The sequence below is a fragment of the Rhinichthys klamathensis genome, unplaced genomic scaffold (genome assembly GCF_029890125.1).
Source record: "Rhinichthys klamathensis goyatoka isolate OS25496 unplaced genomic scaffold, OSU_Roscu_1.1 h1tg000105l_1, whole genome shotgun sequence".
NCBI classification, from domain to species: Eukaryota; Metazoa; Chordata; class Actinopteri; order Cypriniformes; family Leuciscidae; genus Rhinichthys; species Rhinichthys klamathensis.
Genome location: NW_026606644.1, coordinates 2,440,084 through 2,459,707, shown reverse-complemented (window position 1 = coordinate 2,459,707; position 19,624 = coordinate 2,440,084).

Sequence of the window (19,624 nt, the reverse complement as noted above, 5' to 3'; positions counted from 1 at the left end):
ACCAAGGAATTAATTTCTGTTATGCCGATGATACTCAGTTATACACTCACCTAAAGGATTATTAGGAACACCATACTAATACTGTGTTTGACCCCCTTTCGCCTTCAGAACTGCCTTAATTATACGTGGCATTGATTCAACAAGGTGCTGAAAGCATTCTTTTGAAATATTGGCCCATATTGATAGGATAGCATCTTGCAGTTGATGGAGATTTGTGGGATGCACATCCAGGGCACGAAGCTCCCGTTCCACCACATCCCAAAGATGCTCTGTTTGGTTGAGATCTGGTGACTGTGGGGGCCATTTTAGTACAGTGAACTCATTGTCATGTTCAAGAAACCAATTTGAAATGATTCGAGCTTTGTGACATGGTGCATTATCCTGCTGTAAGTAGCCATCAGAGGATGGGTATGGTGGCCATAAAGGGATGGACATGGTCAGAAACAATGCTCAGGTAGGCCGTGGTATTTAAACGATGCCCAATTGGCACTAAGGGCCCTAAAGTGTGCCAAGAAAACATCCCCCACACCATTACACCACCACCACCAGCCTGCACATTGGTAACAAGGCATGATGGATCCATGTTCTCATTCTGGTTACGCCAAATTCTGACTCTACCATCTGAATGTCTCAACAGAAATCGAGACTCATCAGACCAGGCAACATTTTTCCAGTCTTCAACTGTCCAATTTTGGTGAGCTCTTGCAAATTGTAGCCTCTTTTTCCTATTTGTAGTGGAGATGAGTGGTACCCGGTGGGGTCTTCTGCTGTTGTAGCCCATCCGCCTCAAGGTTGTGCGTGTTGTGGCTTCACAAATGCTTTGCTGCATACTTCGGTTGTAACGAGTGGTTATTTCAGTCAAAGTTGCTCTTCTATCAGCTTGAATCAGTCGGTCCATTCTCCTCTGACCTCTAGCATCAACAAGGCATTTTCGCCCACAGGACTGCCACATACTGGATGTTTTTCCCTTTTCACACCATTCTTTGTAAACCCTAGAAATGGTTGTGCGTGAAAATCACAGTAACTGAGCAGATTGTGAAATACTCAGACCGGCCCGTCTGGCACCAACAACCATGCCACGCTCAAAATTGCTTAAATCACCTTTCTTTCCCATTCTGACATTCAGTTTGGAGTTCAGGAGATTGTCTTGACCAGGACCACACCCCTAAATACATTGAAGCAACTGCCATGTGATTGGTTGATTAGATAATTGCATTAATGAGAAATTGAACAGGTGTTCCTAATAATCCTTTAGGTGAGTGTATATTTCATCACGACCTGATGAAATCTCTAAATTATCCAAGTTGACAGAGTGTGTTAAAGATGTAAAACATTGGATGACCTGTCATTTTCTTCTTTAAATTCAGATAAGACCGAGGTATTACTTATTGCACCTAAAACCCGTACATAGAATCTCTTAGAATACAATTAGCATTTAGAAGGATGCACTGTTACTTCGTCCTCTACAGTTAAACTCCTGGGTGTTATATTAGACAGCAACTTGTCTTTCAAAAATCATATTTCATATGTTACAAAAATAGCCTTCTTCCACCTCAGAAACATCGCAAAGCTAATATCGGAACATGCTATCTATTTCTAATGCAGAAAAGTTGGTTCATGCATTCATGACCTCTAGACTAGATTACTGCAATGCATTAGTCTTGCATCCTTAATAAACAAACTGCAATTAGTCCAAAATGCATATGCTAGAGCTCTTACCAGGTCAAGAAAATAGGATCATATAACACCAATTTTATAATCTCTACACCGGTTACCTATTAAGTTCTGTATTGATTACAAAATATTGATACTGACCTAAGGGCATAAATGGTTTAGCTCCTGTATTGAACCGATCTTCTATCGTCCTACCATCCATCCAATCTTTAAGGTCACGAAGCTCTGGACTTTTACCTAGGATATCTAAGTTCACTAAAGAAGGAAGAGCGTAAACTCTGGAAAAGCCTTCCTGATGATGTTTAAAGCTCAGAGACACTATCCCAGTTTAGATTAAAGACGCATCTCTTTAGCCAAGCATTCACATAATACATCTCATAACCGTCTCATTATGTTTACAACTTGTTATAATTACTTTAATGAGCTTTCTTCCTTAAATTAATACATGATGTTGGCTAACTGCGTGATTTGTATTATCTTAGAACTGTAAATTTCTGAAATATGGACATTACTTTGACACACAGCCCCCTCTGATAACATTCATTCATTCATTCAGACCCTTAGGTCCATATCACAAAGAATAACACACAACAGTTCACTCTAAACTGTAATGTAGACACATGCACTTTCTGTAAAGCTGCTTGTGAAAGCGCTATAAATGTGAATTGACTGGCAGTCATTTCTAATTGTTCTGTACCTGAAGTGAGGAGTGTTTCGATTGATGACTACAGTGTGTGGTAAAGGTGAGATACCAGAGTATGTCACCGGCCCGACGCCAGCGGGCAGATCAGGTGGACTGGCCACAGTCTGTTGTCTGCTGTGAATCAGTAACGGGTTCAAGCGGGGGCACGGCTTGTTAGTAAACCACCTGTCAAGCGAGTGACGGAGCGACGTTAAGGAAAGAAGAAGAGGACTAGAATACAATAAAGAGTTGTTTTCTCATGTTTTCTCCTCACCTAACATTCCAAAAACATTGGCTTTATATACAGTTGTGTATAAGATAGGAGCATACGGCCTCTGCAGTGGCTTTCCTTTTCAGGTTAATTCACCTAATTTTCAGAAGGGGAGACGTCCAAACTTGGATTAAAGTGATAATTCACCCAAAAATTAAAATTCTGCCATCAATTACTTACCCTTATGTTGTTTCAAAACCTAAATGAGTTTCTTTCTTCTGCTGAACACAAAAGAAGACATTATGAAGAATGTTGGTAATCAGACAGTTGACTGATGACTTCCATAGGTTTTTTTTTTCCTACTTGTCAAAGTCAATGGCTACCGTCAACTGTTTGATTACCAACATTCTTCAAAATATCTTCTTTTTAGTTCAACAGAAGAAAGAAACTCATAGAGATTTGGAACAACTTGAGGGTGAGTAAATAATGACAGAATTTTCATTTTCGGGTGAACTATCCCTTTAAGGTCTTGCTTTAATCTGGTTTCACACTTCTCCCGATCTAACTGAAACTGAAATTGTTTCTAACTGGAACTAAAAATTGTTTTTCTAATTGAAATAAAGCTGAAATAAGACATAAATTGGATTAAAATCTCAAACAAAAATGAAATGTTGCCTTGGCAACTAACTGAAATGAAATATGTTTAAGTTGAATCAACTATATAAACTATCTATATAAAGCAGTTTTATGTTGACTTAAAAGAATGTTGATCAAACAATCTTGCAATGTTAGTATGAGTGTGTTTTCTTACATGTGGAGAAACATTAGTGCAACATTTCTGTAAATGCTAAAGTGGTTTCAAGCTGAGAGTAAGTTCCTCAATGTTCTACAGTGCTGCATCTTTGTAAACATCAGAACATTTGTGTAGAGTTTCCACAATAATTATTTGTTATGTTATAAATCAAATATATTCAATGTGGACAGTATAAAATATATTTTACATATTTAAAAACACACTAACAAAACACTGTAACATTATGAATGTATGTTCCTTGAAGTTGTTCAGTAAATATAAAAAAAATCAGCGTTAGGAAACCCAAAACAGAATGTTTAAAGTGTTTTATAAAATAAGTGTACGATTTGGGTTAATTGTGAACCTCGGTTTCTCCTTCCTTTCTCTCTCGTCTTCCTCTTGGATGTGATCTAACTCCCTGTTCCTCTCCACACTGCAGGGGCTGGCCATTTTTAGTCAATGCGTGTGTGTCAGAGCATGAGGACCCAGGCTGTTATGAAACCCTCCAGGGCTCTTCTGTTGGTTCCAGGATCCAGTGCCCATTTCTGGCCCCGTCCGCACCTGTACCTTGTGGTGCCCAGGAGCGTGTAAGGAACATATGCCCGTGAGGGCAGTGGGAGGGTGTGTGGGCAGACAGAGAGGGAGACGGGGCACTTTGGCACTGAAGGATAGAAGCACAATAAAAGAAGCCCGATTGGTTTACTCTCTGCAGGTTTTTAATTGGTTAGTGAAAGTACACCTGAGCCCCGTGGAGGATGAGTGCACATAATGCCCAAAATATGCCACATGCAGAGATCCAGCCTCAGGGTACGTCAACACATTGCCCACGCGCGGATACACACACACAAAAACAAATCCCAAGCTCTCTCAAATAAAAGCAAATTAACAATGAAAGCAGACGCTTTTATGCAATTACTCTGACCTTGCTAAAACAACAAACACCGGAAAGAACAAGATATTTCTGATGACACAGATGAGTTTAGAAAACTAAAAACTAACATTAAATTAAATTAATTGTTTGGAGCCATGGCATAAACCGATTCTGAATGCACTGTTTATATGCCCCGTAAAAACTCCAGTATGATTAAAATATCCACTGGGTTGGTTTTCATTTGATTTTCTCTCTTTTTTGTTATATGAAAGTCACATTTAAACGGTTTCGGAAGGTTTTCACCATCCCTTCATCATTTATTTTTGATACTTTTACAAATGCGTTTTATATATAAATATTTTTGCTTTACCCTTTACCCAAGCTTAAACTATGAAAAGCCAATTAAATGTTTGAAAAAGAAAAAATATATATTGGAAAGGAAATTATTACTTTTATTCAGCAAGGATGCATTAAAATGATAAGAAAGCGACAATGAAGACATTTATAATGTTACAAAAACTTTATATTTAAAAAAAATGCTGTTCTTGTTCACTCTTATTCATTAGAATTATGAAAGAAAATAAGTCTCATTCGTGCACTGCATGTTTTCTGCACAAAAGTTGAGAGCATGCTAAGAGAAGCATTTAGTGTCAGCGTTCTCATGGCAGCCTGTCAGAGAAAGACAGCAAGGCAGCTAACGAAAGAATTCTGACGACTCAGCGTGCCAAACCAGTGTGTAATTGCCATATTTGCCTTGTTATCATAGCTTAAATCATATGCTAGAAAAGCAGCTTCCTTCTCATGTTTCAAACTGTACTTTATGAAGGATATGAGAATTATAAATAGCACCCCACATTCTATCACGTATCCACAATATTAGTCTCATGCTCATTCAACAACATGTATAGCATCAAGCAATTTCTTTATATTCTTGTCTTATTTTCTAGTAAACATATCTAAATTCATACATGCTTAGAAAAAGAAAAACCACTTTGCATAAGAAACAAAAAAATAGATTAAATTTGCAATATATTCTCTGAAATGCCCTTATTTTCTTAAAGGGATACTCCACCCAAAAATGAAAATTCTGTCATCATTTACTCACCCTTAAGTTGTTGCAAACCTGTGTGAGTTTCTTTCTTCTGCTGAACACAAAGGAAGAGAACGATTGGAACCAAACAGTTGTTTGGCACCATTGACTTCCATAGTAGAAAACAAATACTATGGAAGTCAATGGTGCCAAAGTTCCAATCGTTCTTCAAAATATCTTCCTTTGTGTTCAGCAGAAGAAAGAAACTCACACAGGTTTGCAACAACTTGAGGGTGAGTAAATGTGGACAGAATTTTCATTTTTGGGTGGAGTATCCCTTTAAGCAATTTTACTTCTCAAGTAAATTTATTTTGCTTAAAAGATGTTTAAGTAATCTTGGAAAATAAGTCAAATATATTGAGAAAATATTATAGCTAATAATGGCTATAAAAGTGCATTTCTCTCTAACCCTGTGTTTAAGCACTTTTACGGAGTGATTCATCTCTAGTTTTCTAAACCCAGATATTTAATGCATGAGCGCAGGCATACCGGGGTCAGAAGGACAGGATGTAAAGAGCGGCTGAAATAGGGATCCCTGCTTGTTAAAATTCAAGCAGTTTCAATAAGCTGAGGCAGCGCATTCATAGTCTCTATTCATACTAGCGCTGCTGATGCCTTCAGCATTTGAGGCAGATGACTTTGAAGTCGTCGGGGAATTGTGGTCTGTCGACAGTCGCGCCGATATCAACCAATACCCTCAAAGGGCAGCGGCAGGCATGTTAGAGACACCACAATACAGCATGACCTCTGCTTCATCTCCCTCTCTTTCTCTACCTCCTTAGTTCCTCAGAACACATACTTTCTTTTGCTGTCTTTTCTTCCAAAACTAGCCACACACAAAAACACAACTCATAATTCATTCATTCAATCGGGGCAGATTGGGCTGGTTAGCACGGTCAGGTTTGCCCCTGTTGGTAGATGGTATTACACACCTTGCATTACACACCTGAAGAAAATTCACAGATGTTTGTTTATATCTGCCATGTGTGGATTCACTGACTGCTGTTTGTTTTGACAGGAAGATGATAATCTCAATGGTCTGTCTGAATTTTCAGCAAAAATAACCCTGTCCACGCCTTTTCAGCGCTCATTTTTCACTGCGTGTCTTTAGTAAATCCTGACAGTAGTTTGTAAATGCCAAAAGAGGGTTTGCGCTGGCATAAGCTGTTAGTAAATCTGACCCTTGGTGAGTAAAAAAATGCCAAGAATGGAAAAGAGAAAAATACTGATAAGAACATTTTTTTTTTAGACACGTTTTCTTAGATTTAATCCGAAGTATGGTATGTTATGGTATGTTATATGGTTCAGGAGCAGGTCTATGATGCAAACAAACTCTATCTAGGTAGTCAGCTCACTAGGGTTTGGATCAGAGCCATGTTGCTCCAAACATGCATGTTCATGGTTTTCACACGGCACAGACTGTAACAGACTAAGCATCCATTAGCTGTGCTTTCCTTCCCTTTCTCTCCTGTGGAAAATGACTTCAGGCCAGTCTACTGTAGGAGCATCAACAGTGACAGATCACACACTCTCCCACTGTTACTCTGTGTCTGTCTGTCCCGTACAGCATTATCTCTGAATGAGATAGGAAAGTCACATAGTGGATCCCTGTTTAAAGGGCGAACAGAGGAGAGAGGGAGCTTGAGAGAGAGAGACCGAATGAGAGGAGAGAGAACATTTACAATCAGAGTCTGGCAGACAGCAGCTCTCTCGGTGTGTTCAATGCAGACATGATAACAACACCTGCTCTCAAACCTCCTTATATTTCTTTCCCCCATCCCTTTACAGAGGCCGAAAGGAACATGTAAGGGATAATGTACAGACAGACAAGCATTATCGCAAAAAAGAAAAGAAAAAGAAAGGTTCCCATACCTTTGTGGAGCAGATTAGCAAAATGTGAATGCATATGGATATAAAATAGAAGATTTTCTTATCTTACTAATAGCTTATAGCGTCCTCTTGTGACTCATTGATCTAGAGGTAATGTTTTCGCTTTAAATATCTAAAGTTATGTTTTTTTAAATTCTCCTCAGATAGCAAGTGACGGAAAAGCAATAGATTGTTGTGCACAAAAAAACATTGCCACTGTCACTTTCTGGTAACCATAACCAAAGCAAGCACTAAGCAAACCATTAAAAATCACAAATTTAAGAAAATAACAAAATGAAAAATCCTGTTCGAGAACTGTATCAGACATATCTCTGCCACAAGTAATTTTATAGTGGAGACAAGACAACTAGATGTAACACATTTCTGCTGCTGTTACACTGAATAATGTTAAAATATCTGAAAATCCTAAAAATGCTTGTTTTCAGAAATTGCATCTTTAATGCAAGTATATTCTGTATTTTTAAACAAGTAAAAAAGTGGGGGGAAAACTTGTAAGAAAAATACACTTAACGTATATTCAATATACTAAAGTCATAGTATCTTATGCAGTGTTGCTTCTCAAATAAACTTATGTTGGTTTATGATTTTTTTTTAAATACTTTTACTGGAAAATAAGACAAAACAGACTACTTAAACTCATTAAGTTTAAGTAACACTTATTAACGAATAAGTGTTAAAACCTACAAAAATGGCGGATGTGCGAGTCCGACATTAAGTAGAGGTATAGATGAAGGGGTTTGAATGATTAATTATCAATATATAACCTGAAGAAACGATGTTTATTCAATGTTACCCACATTATATTTCATCTGCAACAGCATTGTGAACTTTTATTGAGATAAGTTTGGTCATTAACTTTATGCAAACACAGGAGGAGTGTTCTGCGCATTATTTATATCTTAATTTAATTCACAAAAACAATTTTTAACAGTTTAAGTTAACAGTTGTTAAGTTCTGAGCAAAAACGACTCAAACTGTTCCTCAAACTTGGATTTGTTTTTGCAGTGGGAAAGTAGTGATGCTTTATAGTCCCACAATCACTAGTTTCTTAAGGGTTCATTGCACTTAACAGTTAGCACAAAACGGATAAGAAAGGAGGCAGACTGAAAAAGTAAGAGATAAAAAGGCGAAACAAAGTACAAAAAGAAGCAAAAGGTGAAGAAAAAAGCTTGGAAAGGGCTCAGAATGTAAGGATGTGAAGTGAACAGAGAGAGAAAGAAAATGAGAATCCCTGTGATGAGATGTAGTTTGTCTCCCCTGAGAGGTTGTTTCCCAGGTTGTTAGGAAGAGGAAATAGGCCAGACAAGATGAAGAGAGCACACACACACGCAACATTTTCCCCCCAAACACAACATTTTATTCAAACACTCCTGAGCCACCTTCAGACAGATGTGTTTTGGTTGCACTGTGGCAATCTGACGTTAAAACACATACACACATTTGAATATGACAGAATCTCACAGTGAATGCCCGAGAGGAAGAAGAAAAGAAGGCACTCCATCACACATACACACACGCACCAGGGCTCAACACAGGCATCACATCTTCTCATCACCGAGATGTCATGGTTGTCTTTGACAGGAGGAGACTGAACACGGCAGGAAGCATCTGGAGTACGTGAGCGTTTTTCCAGCATGTGTGTTTGGATAGTTTTTTGGGTCTTCGACAGCAGGGGGGCCGGCGGGTGCCATGTTATAATGTCTAAATAATGAGCTTGCTGACATTATTCTAACGAGATGAAGTCATCAGAGTGTGTGTGTGTGTGCGCGCGAGTCTATGTTCATCTCTGCACTTCCTGTTGTTCATCTTCTAAAGCAAGAGTTCTGCGTTAGATACGGCAACTTTGAAGTGATTCTGGTCTCCCTCCGTCTCCAGTTAAGTAGGCCTGCAACATGCCTTTATCTCCTGCCCTCAAGACACCGTATGGAAATGGATTCATGCAGAGTAGACTCATAAATAGCTCCGGAGTGGAGACGGGGTTTGCAGAAGTTTGACAGGGTGCGTAGACTATAGCTGAGGGTCTGAATAAAGCATGATTTCTGCAGCCTCGGCTCGTTATTTTATCAGTGAAGACACATCAGCATCAGCTCTCAGTGTCAGGCGAGAGGCTTCTGGTGCGCTTCAGTCTGCCTCATCAGCTCGCTGGCTGCAAGGCGTGCCGTTTGGAGAAACTGTGCAAAGCGATAATGGATTTCAGTCGCTCTGTTGCTGTTGTTGACCTATTCAGTTATTCGGTCATGTGGCAAATGCGAGAGCTTTTGCGAAAGACAGGGAAACAACAAAAAAAGATAGTGGGGAGAGAGAATAATGGAGAGGATACTGAATGATTGAGTGTCTGAAAGGCTGCTACACACAAACCTGTAAAGGAGAATATGTTTCTGGGGAATTCTGGGATTGCTCTGAGGTGCCGTTGTATAAGAAATAACTCTTACTTCCTGCTGAGATTCCAATAATGAATCCTGCTTTAACTATTAAACACACAGATAGAACGATAGACAGATAGATAGATAGAACGTTAGAATGATATAACGAACGATAGAAAGACAGAAAGATGGATGGATGGATGGATGGATGGATGGATGGATGGATGGATGGATGGATGGATGGATGGATGGATGGATGGATGGATGGATGGATGGATGGATGGATGGATGGATGGATGGATGGATGGATGGATGGATAGATAGAGCGAATGATAGAAAGACAGAACGATAAAAAGACAAAACGATTGATAGAATGATAGATAGAACGATAGATAGATAAAACGACAGATAGATAGAACGACAGATCGATAGAACGACAGAACGATAGAACGATAGATAGATAGATAGAACGATAGAGCGAACGATAGAGCGAACGATAGAAAGACAGAACAATAGATAGATAGAACGACAGATAGATAGAACGATAATAGATAGATAGATAGATAGATAGATAGATAGATAGATAGATAGATAGATAGATAGATAGATAGATAGATAGATAGATAGATAGATAGATAGATAGATAGATAGATACATAGATACATACACTCACCGGCCACTTTATTAGGTACACCTGTCCAACTGCTCGTTAACACTTAATTTCTAAGCAGCCAATCACATGGCGGCAACTCAGTGCATTTAGGCATGTAGACATGGTCAAGACAATCTCCTGCAGTTCAAACCGAGCATCAGTATGGGGAAGAAAGGTGATTTGAGTGACTTTGAACGTGGCATGATTGTTGGTGCCAGAAGGGCTGGTCTGAGTATTTCAGAAACTGCTAATCTACTGGGATTTTCACGCACAACCATCTCTAGGGTTTACAGAGAATGGTCCGAAAAAGAAAAAACATCCAGTGAGCGGCAGTTCTGTGGGCGGAAATGCCTTGTTGATGCCAGAGGTCAGAGGAGAATGGCCAGACTGGTTCGAGCTGATAGAAGGGCAACAGTGACTGAAATAACCACTCGTTACAACCGAGGTATGCAGCAAAGCATTTGTGAAGCCTCAACACGCACAACCTTGAGTCGGATGGGCTACAACAGCAGAAGACTCCACCGGGTACCACTCATCTCCACTACAAATAGGAAAAAGAGGCTACAATTTGCAAGAGCTCACCAAAATTGAACAGTTGAAGACTGGAAAAATGTTGCCTGGTCTGATGAGTCTCGATTTCTGTTGAGACATTCAGATGTTAGAGTCAGAATTTGGCGTAAACAGAATGAGAACATGGAACCATCATGCCTTGTTACCACTGTGCAGGCTGGTGGTGGTGGTGTAATGGTGTGGGGGATGTTTTCCTGGCACACTTTAGGCCCCTTAGTGCCAATTGGGCATCGTTTAAATGCCACGGCCTACCTGAGCATTGTTTCTGACCATGTCCATCCCTTTATGGCCACCATGTACCCATCCTCTGATGGCTACTTCCACCATGTCACAAAGCTCTAATCATTTCAAATTGGTTTCTTGAACATGACAATGAGTTCACTGTACTAAAATGGCCTCCACAGTCACCAGATCTCAACCCAATAGAGCATCTTTGGGATGTGGTGGAACGGGAGATTCGCATCATGGATGTGCAGCCGACAAATCTGCGGCAACTGTGTGATGCCATCATGTCAATATGGACCAAACTCCCTGAGGAATGCTTCCAGCACCTTGTTGAATCTATGCCACGAAGAATTGAGGCAGTTCTGAAGGCAAAAGGGGGTCCAACCCGTTACTAGCATGGGGTACCTAATAAAGTGGCCGGTGAGTGTAGATAGATACATACATAGACACATAGATAGATACATATACATACATATATACATGCATACATACATAACATACATACATACATAACATATACATAACATACATACATACTTAATAGGCTTTACAAATATATATATTCATGGATCAGGGAGAAAAAACACTTAATTTTCCAGAATGAAGTAAATTCTACTTCCCGTCACTCCTATTCAAATTCCATTTGAACTTCCAGTTGGGAGTGGCTAACTACATTAAAATTCACACCTGAAAGGGAAAGTTCTTCAGAATAAACCAGCTTCACCAGCATAGCAATACTGGACCAACATGGAAATTCAAGCTAGTCTTTTCAAATAAATAAAGGACAAATGATCTAAACATTTAGATGTCAAACACAGCACACATACCAATATGAGCAAACCAGCAGGCACAGTGCTACTCCCAGAGGACAGCAGGTTTGGCTGGATTACTTTGAGCCAAGGCCGCCAGGTTTAAATTTCACAGTGAGAGACAAGCTGGAGTTCTAACCTCTAGCAGAACATGTTTCAAATACAGAACAGTGTGCAAATCCTCTCCTGGACCAAAGTCAGGCCAGAACCACCCAAGGCAGCCTAGGCACCCAGCATGAAGCCAGGAATACTGCCACAATCCATGGCGCACATCTCTCTTTTGCTCTCCCTGAAGACGTGTGTTAGAACGGTGGCTGGCATGACGAATTTATGCTATGCTACAAAGACAAGTGTGCAGCTCTCTGAGATTGATCCTCCAGCCTTGTTGCTAACAGCTCAGATCCTCAAAAACAAGACCACAACCTTGCTCTGCACTGCTTAGCTAACACTCTAATTAGTTGACCTGCCAAATAATGTACTTGCTAGTTTGAGGCAACGACAGCTTTGGACATAATACTGATGAAAACAACCGTGCCAGGGGCGACATTTCTGCAAAATTATATTATGTTGGTTTCAAAGTGAAATATCCAATGAGTGGCGATAAAAGAGCATTCAGTTTTGTCTGAAATAGATGTATGTGCATCTAGCAAAGTTTCGAAATGAAATCGTTGTTCGGTGACTTAATGCTCTATCGCATTTGAAAATAGCGTACCACTTATACAAATAATGTTAACAAATGCAAGCGTGAGATAAAAATGCATTTGCTGAAGCAACCGTGCCAATTTAGCTCTTTTATCGTGACTTGTGTTACACAGGACTCGAATCCTCCACATCGCAAGTACAAGAGAATGTTTTTCATCATTTTTGTTTTATTCTAAAATAAGACCAGTTTGACCAAATTTCAATATGGTGTTAACTGGTTTTTGATGCAATCCTAGCACAAGCTTAAACTGGTTAATGCTGCAGGCAAGGTTTATTTTTTAACACTGGTAAGAACAAACCATGATTTATTTCCCCTACTTTTTGGTTATTGATTCCCCTACCTATTGGTTGTACTGTTACAATCAATCAGTTTAGAAAGGGTATTTAAGTGTCCATTTAGCTGTCCACTTCTTTCCTTACACTGCATACAACCATTTAAAAATACAATAAAGATGATTTTATTGAGCAAACAATTATTTTGAGGAGCGCAAACGGTATAGTTTGGTCTGGGTAAATGTGTAAAGAATAGACAACCCTGCTAAAAAAAAAAAATTTTAAAATCCTTAAACCACCCTAATCTGGTTTATGCTTGTCTTCAGATGGTCTAGTTGATGTTCCAGTCTAGTCAAGCTGGTGTTTAGCAGGACAGCTAGCTGGTCTCCCAGCCTCACCAACTGAAAAAGCGACCAAAACCCCTCTAAAACCAGCTAACAGACCAGCCTGAGACACCAGCTAAGACCAGCCTCCATGGATGAATGCATGAATGGATACTACTTATATTATGTGCAATCAAGTCTCTTAACTTTGGTCAGTGTGATTATGCTGTTAATCACGTTAGTGAGTCTGCATTGGTATTTTCAGTTGAATGAACATTTATCCCTCAGGCACACTTGTTGCTGTCACTTCACAGCAACACAGGCCATGCAAAACTGTTCAAAGATGCTCAATCCCAATTGCAATCGATGACCTCCAGTCACTCAAAGGAACAAGGTCATGCTGGGTATAAACAGAGCATTAGACAGTGAGATAGAGACCAGGAGACAGAGAGCCAAGGGTGATCTCTCTCCCGGCAAGGTCGAGCAGCCCCTGTCATTTCATTGCCGTCCACACCTGATCTCTGTGCTCGCTCTCTCTGCACCTCGTCCATGCTGAGAGAAAGCGTGTGTGTGTGTGTGTGTGTGTGGTCTGTGTATGTGTGTGTGGTGATTAATCTCAGTCAGGGGTAAATGAAAACCTTTAATAAGCCATCTTAGTCTCCTCAGAAAGAGCTGCCACTCACTGTGGACACGCTGTCATTTGCATAGCTTCAATCAGGACCTCTCACATTGTCTCACCTGCTCCTGTGCTAGAATTTTAATTTGAGGTCTATATGCCCGTCTAAGATTTTCATTTTAACAAGTGGCTGTCTTTCAACTGGAATGACCGCCCCTGAGGACAAAACAGCAGAGAGTTTTTTTTTAGCAAAGTCACCATCGCTCTTTCACTGATTGGACTTGTGGTCATCATGAATGTATTGTGCTTGTTCCATATGTTCTTATAAATAAAGGTTCTTAATTGTGAGGGTTCCATGAAGAACGTTTAACATCCATGGAACCTTTCCATTAGACAACGGTTCACACTAAGGTTCTTCTAAGAACTGTTGACTGGAAGGTTCTTTGGGGAACCAAAAATGGTTCTTCTATGGCACTGCTGGAAGAAAAAAAACAACCTTTTGGAACCTTTATTTTTAAGCGTGTGCAATGACTGTTTGTGTGAACCGCAGATTGTCAAACTCTGAAATAGACAAAATGCATAGTCTTTACGACTTATGCAGCACATTCCGGTCCTCTGAGGTCATATGGCCAAATTATAGCCAAATCATTAATGCAACTCAATATGGAGCTTATGTCTGAATAATGACTTAAATTTTAGCCTGTTCATCACACACAACGCTATCAAATGACTTCAGAAGACTTGGAATATTTTGCATACGTTATATGGGATTCTTCTATGATGCTTTTAGAGTGCTTTTCCATAGCTTGCTAGACTCTGGTCACTAAAAACCGTGAATCTCATTTTGTGCTGCACAAAGAAAATAACAACCAGTTTGGAATGACACGAGGGTGAGTAAAAATGTCAGAAACTATTGCTTTAAGATATTAAACTCATTCTAGGTCACTGATTGAATGAGCATATTTGTGATACTGACCATGCTGGACAAAAGGTCAGATGTTCTTGTTTCCATTGAAGCACGAGATCTCTTCAGATCATTCTCAAACCATGCTGAATCACATGATCATCAGGTTTTACACGAGATTGTGGAGGTTCATGCAGCTCGAGTGTTTCTGTTATTAAAGTAAAGAAGAACAAACCAAACACTAAAACATTATGCAATTCGCCTTTGGCTAAGCCACACCCTAGAATGTAGATTGACTTTAACACAGGCGTCTCATATTTTTGGTCTCGGCAGGCTATTACCGTCGTAGTTTTATCAAAAATATGGTTAAGTGCCTGGGGCATTTGTAACACAGATACGCGTTTTCCAGAGAGGTTGGAGGGGGGTGTCCGTTTTTTTCCTTCCCAAAACCTTTGGATTAAACTATGTGGACGTCTTCACAGTCAGCTACGTTAAACCCTCAACAAGCTCACTTGTGTGCTCTAAAGTAAATGTTGCTTTTAACTTTAATGTGAAGTTATACTAGTTAGACTAGTGTTATGCTGTTAGGTTATGATTTCGGTTCTCTAACGTTACCCTAATTAATGAAGAAAGGTGCTAGCAAGCAAGCTTAGCGATAGTTTAGTTATCACGTAACGTTAACGTAAGTCAGGATTGTATGTTTTGAGTAGCGGCTGGATGTTAGCTAACTTTGTTATTCAAGATACAAACACCTAACGTTAATGTTACAGACACGCTGTGGTAGTTTTGAAGGTGACTAACGTTACCGCCAACCGTTATGCCACAGTCCAACATTATTGTTTAAATTTCTTTTAAAAAATGACCAAATTTGAAAGGTGAGACTTTGTTTAATATGTTTAATATCAAAAGTAACCGAAAAGTAACCTGGTCTGTCAGCCTGTTGTCAGTCTCCTCTCTGCTCCGCGATGTATTTTTCACTGCTTGAGAACATGGTGTGTGCGTGAGAGCGGCGTAGCTTGACGGACATAGCGACAGTACCTAAGGGGGGCGGGGCTTAGCCAAAGGTGAATTCATGCTCATTTTTCAATTCAACTTTGTATTCAAATTGTCCAACTAATAATATAATTTGCAATGGCGGAAAATGTAAATGTATTGAATATATTTTCAATAATGGACTTTTGACACTAAAATGAATAATTCACTCAAAATATTAATAGTTTGTATAAACAAGTTTAAATAAGTCTGTATTTACAGTACTCATCCATATTGTTCTAAATTAGCTAAATGTTTTACATTTAACCTTTTAATAAAATTGTTGGTTAAAGTGTATTGACTTGAAAATGCAAATGCATTGCATTTTCACTAGTGGACTTTTGAATTCCACTGTACGTTTAGTTTATAAAATGACACCGCCGTCGGTGTATGAGTGAGTGAGTGAATGGGTGAATGTGAGGCAATATGTAAAGCGCTTTGGTGGCCATTAGGTCTGTGAAAGCGCTATATAAATGCAGTCCATTTACAAACATCAAGTTATGTAGTTGGCTCACATATGTGTAGACCATCCATTAATGTTTAAGTGATATGGCTAGGACAAAATTAAGCAAACAGTTGTATTATTAACAGACACTGTGGTTAAATGATTTTTGGTTAAACTGATTAATAAACAGCCAGATTCCAATCATTTAATTGGCATTTGATTAAACTGGTGAGCGTAGACCCTGGAGCAGATCCAGACTGCAGAGCTTCGCTCGTCCAGCTGAAGATAAGCCTAAAGCTTAGCAGGACAATTAAATAGGTTTGAATGGAACACTGGGTAAAGCACAAAAACTCTGGATCAGTTTTGAAAGTTAATGATTTCCCCGAGACACCAGCCCGAGTCATTATCCTTGGATTTGTCAAGGAGACGCTGAAGAGCCCCAGTGAAAATCCAAACAGATTAAAAAAGAAAATACAAAAAAAAAAGAACATTTTTGTTCACTGAAGTTAAGACTCTTTTTTCCCTTTTACAAATGTAATTGTTTTTGGTAGAATGTGAGCAAGAGAGAACTCGTCTTCTGTTTTCAGAGACAAAGTTTGTCACACTCCATGACATAATATTCAAATTGATTCAGGACTTTGGACTGTCTTCTAATGAAGTTTTTAACTCGCTTTGTCTCCATAATTGAACTCATTTTAGAGGATTTCAAAGTGATAAATCTGGCACAGAGTCTGAGCAGGTCCAGAAGGCGAGAGTGAATGAGAAACAAGACACGCAATTTTAGAAATACACTTCCACGGTATTCATCTCTTGTTTTAGACTTGACAGGAAGGAAATGAAGTTTGAATTCACTGCAAATGAGAAACTATATTTGTCCTTTTCAATGTGGGATAGAACTGTTCAAAACAAAAATCTTTTTCTCTGCTAGAAAAAAAGCTTAGGCCACACTAGTCCAGGCTGGTTTATGCTGGTTTGGCAGAGATCTAAACTTGCTCATTAACCTGATGGTATTTTTGATGAAGCTGGTTGACTAAAAACAAGCATGTTGCACCAGGTTTGACATCAATTACCTCAAATATAATTGGTAATTTTGTGCATTTGTATAATTTAAATGTATGCAATTGAGATTCGAGAGCTAAGCCTAATATTTAAAGTGAATAGTGACTTAAATTAAATTAAAATTTTGTCATCCCCCTCCCCAATGACTTCAGAAGGTTACATTTTATTTCGATCTTCCAGACATTATACTAACTATAAGTAACTTTGCAAGTACATGTCAACTAACTCTCATTAATTTGCTCATTAACAACTAACTTCCATTAGAGTATTAGCAGACTATAAGGTTAGGTTTAGGATTAGGGCTACTAGAATAATTGTATGTACTTAAAGTTCTACCAGAAAGACTCGGGAGAATAAATACTGTAACAATAAATACATTTATTGATAGCCCAGCAAGCAATAAAGTTCTTTGGCGTAGGCCCCGTCCATAGCTCGCAATCCGAGGGTCCGGACTCTGCATTTCCTGCCTGAAGACGAAGGCAGGGGCGCAGCCGACCCCCTGTGAGGTATAGGAAGGGACCATCCTGGTGGTGGTGGGGAGGATGGAGGGGAAGGGACCATCCTGGTGGTGGTGGGGAGGATGGAGGTGAATGAAAGCGTCAGCATCTGCGAACTCAAACATGTGTAAGTACTGGTCTTTTATACCGCAAGTATTAGACACGATTGGATAGATGAGAAGGTAATAAGTGACGTAGCAATTGAGTCTTCCTGGCAGAACTTAACGCTAAAGCTTCCATTTCTACCAGAAAGACTCGGGAGAATAAATACTGTAACAATAAATACATTTATTGATAGCCCAGCAAGCAATAAAGTTCTTTGGCGTAGGCCCCGTCCATAGCTCGCAATCCGAGGGTCCGGACTCTGCATTTCCTGCCTGAAGACGAAGGCAGGGGCGCAGCCGACCCCCAAAAATAGGTGGAAGATAATTCCACCAGGACGGAGCCCACCCCCAAAGAACGGTAAAGAAAAGTATACCCACCAGTCGTGTATCCTGTAGAGCCTAAAATAGAAAGAAAAGGGAGTTAATAATGGCATGAACATGAAATGTGGAAAGCCTCGTAGCCAATAACTAATTAGTGAGAGACGACTTCATAGTGAGCCTGAAGGTACTATGCGAAGACGTGAATAAAGCATTTATGCATTTATGTTCTGCTGCTGAATGTACATTAGCATTTATCCATGCTGACGCTTTCATCCAGGCGACTTATGTTTTGAGACGCACTTACGTCTGATCGAACCAGTTTCCCTGAGAATGAGTTGGAGGGAAGCAAGTGTTGTGGAATAGTGACTTAGCTGAGAACGAGGCTAACTTAGGACATAGGGACAGGTCATGGAACAAAGCTGTTATAGGACCACAGAGAAAAGCCACCTTGGGCATACAGAACCGGCCATATGGGACAAGGCCGTAACAGACCGCACAGAGACAAGGCCTCGATGGACCACACAAAACAGAGCCACATTGGCCAGGCCTCATTGGACCACACAGAGACAAGGCCTCGATGGACCACACAAAACAGAGCCACATTGGCCAGGCCTCATTGGACCACACAGAGACAAGGCCGCGATGGACCACACAGACAATGCCACATTGGGCCAGGCCTCATTGGACCACACAGAGCAGGCCGCCTAGGGCCGTACACAGAGCAGGCCTCCTTAGACCGCAAACTGGCCACATTGGACCACACGGCCATGATAGACCACAGACACAAGGCCGCCCGGCCACATGGCCTTGCTAGACCACAGAGACAAGGCCGCAATGAGCCACGACGGCCTCTAATGCCGCACATAGAACGAGATAGACTGGACAAGGCCGCAAGGCCACACAAAACCAGGCCGCAAGGACCACAAGACCACATGGCCATTTTTTAGCGAGGCAACAATGCCTCAAGGCCGCTTGGCCACACAGACAACGGCCGCTTGGCCACATTGAACCGCGCCACTAAAGGCCACAGACCACTGGCCATTTTTTACATACAGGACAAGGCAACTTTGTGCCACAAGGCCACTATAGACCACACAGAGCAAGCCACACAGACAACGGCCACTAGGCCACATTGAACCGCGCCACTAAGGGCCACAGACCACTGGCCATTTTTTACATACAGGACAAGGCAACTTTGTGCCACAAGGCCTCTAGACCCACACAGAGACAAGGCCCGCTGGGCCACAAGGCTGCTAAAGCCATACAGAGACAGAACCACTCATAGACAAGGCCTTAGGCCACATAGAACCAATGCCATAACTGGCCACAAGACCACGGGACAAGGCCACATTAGGCTACACGGTCACAGTAGACCACACTGAACATAGAATGAGGCCGCAAGGGCCGCGATATCGTAAGCCCACACTGAGACGAGGTCACACAGGGACAACGGCCACTAGGCCACACAGAACCGAGGCCATAAAGGCCACAAGACCATGTAGGCCACACATAGGACAA